The sequence below is a fragment of the Hibiscus syriacus genome, unplaced genomic scaffold (genome assembly GCF_006381635.1).
Source record: "Hibiscus syriacus cultivar Baekdansim isolate YM2019G1 unplaced genomic scaffold, ASM638163v2 tig00111582_pilon, whole genome shotgun sequence".
Classification (NCBI taxonomy): Eukaryota; Viridiplantae; Streptophyta; class Magnoliopsida; order Malvales; family Malvaceae; genus Hibiscus; species Hibiscus syriacus.
In genome coordinates this window covers 6,724,755-6,731,217 of record NW_024063126.1, presented here as the reverse complement: position 1 = coordinate 6,731,217, position 6,463 = coordinate 6,724,755, and positions in this window count along the sequence as shown.

The window sequence follows — 6,463 nt, the reverse complement described above, 5'->3', positions numbered from 1 at the left end:
CTCTTCTAAGAAGAAGAATCAATCTTAACTCCAGCTTAAGATTGACAGGGCAATGAAACTTCTCTAGTTGCTCATTGTTTCTGTTTTTTCTCCCACTCTTATACCAACCTTACAATTTCAAGTTTTTGATTTTTAGTTATTTTTTTTACAAATTAAAATTCCTTCACCTAAAATATGAAGCAAATGTGCCTTTATCCTAGTATATCTTCCACTATGAGTTTCAACATAAATGTTACATTGATAATTAAAGTTCCTCCAACAGTCCCCCATTTTTCTATCTTTTTCACATAATCCCACAACGAAGATAAATTCTCATTTTAGGATGATTCAATTAACTCACTCCCACTAGCAGTTCTATTCCCACTACCATTTTGAGATATCATATTTAAACTAAATTGATTTGTTTAAAAAAAATCAATTGAGTTCAAAGATCACTCATCAATCAAATGGAATTAAACAATTTATAAAACTATATCAACTTTACTACTGCCTCAATATACTATTTTTTACACACATTTTAAGTTAAGAAAAATCAACACACGGAGATTCAAAACAAATAAATTCATAGAACATTTATAAAATATAAGCTTCTTGTTGCATTTATGAACCATATTATAGCCCTTAACGAAACCAAAACTAAACAAGACAATTCAATTTGAACAACAGTAGTGACCCTAGATTCATCAAGACACACCTAAATCTAATCACCAAATAAACTCTAAATAAAAGATCCTAAATAAAACGAAAAAAAGAACAGCACAGTAATTAGTTTGCTATTTTTTTTAACACAGACCATGTAATTTTATTCAGCCAAAGAGCTGCTATTAGACTATATTGACTTTAATCAACCCAAACCATGTAATTTTATCCACCAACAGTACTACATTGACTATAATCAACCCAAACCATGTAATTTTATTCACCAACAGTACAATAATTAGGTTAGCTTACAATTCTTTTTATCACAAGAGACCATAATCAATGGTCCATAAATTGGCATTATCATATCTTCCAGTGAAAACAAGTAATCATATAACATATATCATATAACCATGATACATAAACATTCAACTAGTATATCAGTAGATCAATAATTTTGGTAAATCACATTTCAAAATAGATAAAAATCATATAGCACGTAGGGAACACACCCGAAGATTCAATTCTTTTTCAGAGGTATTTGATCGTTATAAAGAAGGGAAACGTAAAATTTATGTAGATTGATCGGATTTCAAGGACGTTGTCCCTATATAAAAAGGGTTCGATTACTAACGGATCTAATCAGACATTTAGGAATTGATACTTCAGTACCATTTAGGATTCAAGTGCACCAGGAAGGTATTCAGGAACCTTACGTCAGAATAATTTAAAATTCATATATAACTAGAGTAATTATATTATTCAGGCAATAAAGGCATTTTGGACGCTTGATTCTTGGAGAATTCTTAGTAATTTAACCTAATTACGGTTGGACGATAATTTGCAATATTTAAGACTATATTGAATCATTAGACTTGATTTAAGTTGCTTTAATCAAATTCCAACATTGTAATACATGCCAGTCATTTGCGTCAAGATACTTTACAAACATTCCCTCCCCAGTATCGATTGCACTAGTTGTTTTAATCGAGCTTTGTAGGCATATGATGTTTTATATAAGCTTCACAACCCTAAATATTCATAAAGAAAAACTAGGATGCTTCCAGTTCATATCCCGTATGGTGTCTTTTGAACCAATTTAGATGGAACATGATTTAGTGTGAAAGTGACTATTTCAAGTGCATGTCCCCAAAAAGAAGTCGGAAGATCACTATGACTCATCATCAATCGAACCATGTCTAATAGTGTTCGATTCTTTCTTTCAGAAACTCCATTCCACTGTGGCGTACCAGGTGTGTAAGCTGTGAGACAATCCCACATTCTTTAAGGAGTTAATCAAACTCTATGCTTAATTATTCTCCACCTCGATTTGATCGAAGTGCCTTTATACTCTTGCCTAGTTGATTTTGTACTTCATTTTTAAATTCCTTAAATATTTCAAGGGCTTCAGATTTTTGGCGCATAAGATAAAAATACCCATACCGACTAAAGTCGACGGTTAAAGTAATGAAGTAATAGAATCCACCTCTGGCTTGTGTATTCATTGGTCCACATACATCACTATGTATTAACCCCAATAAATCACTTGCTCACTCACATTTACTATTAAAAGGAGATTTAGTCATTTTTCCAACAAGCAAGATTCGAATACATCATATTGTTCGAAATCAAATGAATTTAAGAATCCATCTTATTGGATTTTGATATGTGTTTCTCACTTATATGACCTAAACGACAATGCCAAAGATAAGTTTGATTCGAGTAATTTGTTTTTGATCTTTTAGTATTTATGTTATAAATGGTGTTTTCTTGATCCAAAATATAGAGACCATTAATATATTGTGCAGAACAATAAAAAACATTAACGAGATAAAAGAACAACAATTATTCTTAATAACAATCTCAAAACCAATCTTGTCCAAACAAGAGATAGAAATAATATTCTTAGTCAAACTAGGCACAAAATAACAATCCTCTATATTTAAATCAAGTCCACTAGGATAAGATAAAACATATGTCCCTATAGCTAATGCAATAACTCTTGCTCTATTTCCCACTCGTAGGTCTACATCTCCATTAGCCAGATTCCTTTCCTTTTACAGTCCCTGTACAGAAGTAAAAATATAAGAACCACAACCGATATCTAATACCCAGGAAGTAGATGTTGACAAATTAACATCAATAACATAAAAACCTGAAACAATCGTTCCGTTTACTTTTGCCTTCTTGACCTTTTCAATGTAAACAGGGCACTTTCTCTTCCAGTGTCCGATCTTATTACAATGGAAATATTTTCCTTCCTTGCTAACTTCCCCATTGGGTTTCAATGCATTATTTCCTTTCGGCTTGACCTTACCGTTTCCCTTAGACTTTTTCTCTACCTTTTTCTTTCCCTTTTCTTTGTCCTTGTGGACCATCATTGTAACACCCCCAACCCGTACCCGACCCAGATACTAGTCTGAGATGTTACATTGACCTTTTCAAAGTAATATGCTTGTACAAAATGGTATAAAATTTAAACTTACATTAAGAAATCCAATAGTTTACATAAGTTTAGTACAAAGGTTCACAAAATAATCAAAACATATACAACTTAAACTTTTGATTACATGCCAACATTGATTTCCATAACAAAATAACCTACTGTTTAAGTTACTTCGGATCTGATATCTGAATGAGTGATGCTATCCCAATTGCTTATCCTTGCTCGTCTAACTTCCTAGATCCTACGTGTGAAACACTCACATGCTAATTCATTGACTTAGTGAGCCACAATATATAATGATACTATAATAAAATGTGGTATTATGCAATCATATATTCATTCAATGTAACCCACATAGTCATGCATTTCACACATAAACTTATCATAGTATTTAATATTAATTCAAATTATATCTTTCATTAGCCCATGATACAATATCGAGAACTTAAGGTATGTGAGTGCATTGAGGTTGTGCACAAATGTTGCCACCACAACTCGTATAAAATGCACCGAAGTACAATGTAGAAATGCACCCAATTATCGTGTATGAATGAACCGAAATGCCATATAAAATGTCCCGAAGGACCACATAGAAATCTCCTTAAGAATCATATATATATTCCAAAGGACGAAATATATATCTCAAAGACTCGCATATATTTTCCAAAGGATAATATATATATCCCGAAGGACCACGTAGAACCCTCGACTCTTGGCATGTCAATTATACCTATGGCTCTCATCTACATAACATGGACTTTTCACAATTCACGTAGTATTTATCTCATATACACATAAGTTCATAGCTTTAATCACATAGTTCATGTAAACTTCTTATACATAATCACTTAGATCATAATCTTATAATGCATACATATAAGTTCATGTCATACACCATATCATGCAATGAAATTAAGACATGGTTACACTATACCATTCATGATTATGCTTCTACTTATATAATCATATACTAATTATGTCGAAAATAGACCTTTCACAAGTCTAGTTTCTATATTACTCTATATATGTATAATCAATAAGTGTGCACTCACCTTAGCCTCAATATCCCAAGTAACACACTTATATCTATTTGTCTTTCCCTCAATCAATCTTACTCGTCAATTGTTCCGGAACGGGTTTATGCTCGATATCTACATTACCATACATTTAATATGCATATCAGAATCCTAAGTATCATAATTCAATTCATAATAACTCAAGTTGAAAGAAAGACTTAATTAAATTTTCTACTTTGAGTAGTATCGGTACCCTATGCATGGTACCGATACTTCCCTAACTGTGGTATCAATACCAATCTAGGTATCAATACCCATTTTCTATTCTGTGATCCTTATTTCAAAAATGATGTCGATACTGTCCTGATGGTATCGACACCCTTAGTATCGATACCCCATGAATATGTTGTCTAAAATGGTCTTAGGGTACCGATATTGTTCATGCAGTATCGATACCTACGCAATATTATAACCTACAATAGCTTTGTAGTATCAGTACTTGTTCATCGAGTACCGATACTACCAACCCATAACGTACTCCCAACACCCGAAAATTATCAACACACCACTTAATCTTTACTTTTAAATTTCATTTCTTACTACCAAACCCAACTACAAGCACTTTAACTATCTTTTATCATTCTAACACCTTATTAACTTCAATACGCACCTCATTCAAATTCTTGAAACTAAAAATCTTACTAATTCTTCAACATAATCCAAACCCATTTCTAACACTTATTACTTCTTATACTCACTATTAACAAGTTTATTCCCACTTCTAAATTCATTTATGTCCTCTTATTCAAATTTTCACTTAAAAACCTCATACATTCAATCATTCATAACTTACTATCCTTTGGATTTTAAACTACTTTAAACCTTCCTTAAGTTTTCCTATCTTTTCCATAATCTAAAGCATATCTAATTTACAAGAATTATTCAACTAAAGGAGTTTTTACCTTACTAAGTAGCTCACGAAGAAGAAGAAGAGAATGATGAAGAATAGAGAAATTTCTTAATGATGAATCCCCTAAAAATCCCCTTTCCACGTGTTATAAAAATTCCATATCTGAATTTTTAATTTATTTCCTTGCTAAAAGACCTTTTTTCCCTTCCAGCTTTCATTTCTTTGATATACATCTTACACAATCATTTTCCAAATAAGTCCATGAACTTTTCAATTTATTTAATTAAGTTACCGAATTCTAAAATTTTACAATTTGGTCACTAACCTGATGATTGGGATGTTACAAATCTCACACTTAAGAAAATTCTTCCTCAAATTTTTATTGCACGAAGAGATGGGGGTATTGATTGCACATATATTTTTCATGTTCCCATGTTGCGTCCTCTACTTTATGATTTCTCCATAAGACTTTGAGTAATGGAACTGTTTTATTCCTTAACTGCTTGACTTCATAAGCCAATATTCACATTGGTTCCTTTTCATAAGTCAAATCGGGTTGAACTTCTATCTGTTTCAGTGCAACGATATGAAGGGGTAAGACCTATATCTCCGCAGCATAGACAAATGGAAAACGTTATGAATTTTCTTCATTTTCGGTGGCAAAGCTAACTGATATGCCATTGGTCCTATCCTCTTAACAATTTTGTATGGCCCAATGAATCTAGGACTCAATTTTCCTTTCCGACAAAATCTTAATGCTTTCTTCTAGGGAGATACTTTTAGGAAAACTTTATCTCTGACTTTGAATTCAATTTCTTTATATCCGACTTCGAATTCAATTTCGTTCCTTTTAAGATCAGAATATGACTTTTGCCGATCGAATGCCACTTTGAGATTATGATGAATTTCCCAAACTTTTTCTTCCACATCTTGAATCAAATCCGAACCAAGAACACTTCGATCTTTAAGTTCATGCCAGTTTAATGGCGTACAACATTTCATTTCATATAACACCTCATAGGGTGCCATCTTAATGCTGGACTGATAACTATTGTTGTAAGCGAATTCTGCCAGTGGTAGATACTTCTCCCATGACCCTTTGAACTCAATTATACATGCTCTCAACATATCTTCAAATATTTGAATAGTCTGCTCTGATTATCCGTACGTCTTAGGGTGAAAAACTGTACTAAAGTTCAGTCGAGTTCCCAACGCTCCATGCAAAGATTTCCAAAATCTCGAGGTGAATCGAGGGTCACGATTAGAAACTATGGAAACAGGCACTCCATACAATCTAATGATTTCTCTAATGTACAACTCAGCATACTTTTCCATAGAAAAATCAGTTCTGACTGGAAAGAAATGTGTTGACTTGGTCAATCGATCAACAATTACCCAGATTGAATCTATTTTGTTCGGAGTCAGAGGTAACCCCGAAACAAAGTCCATCGT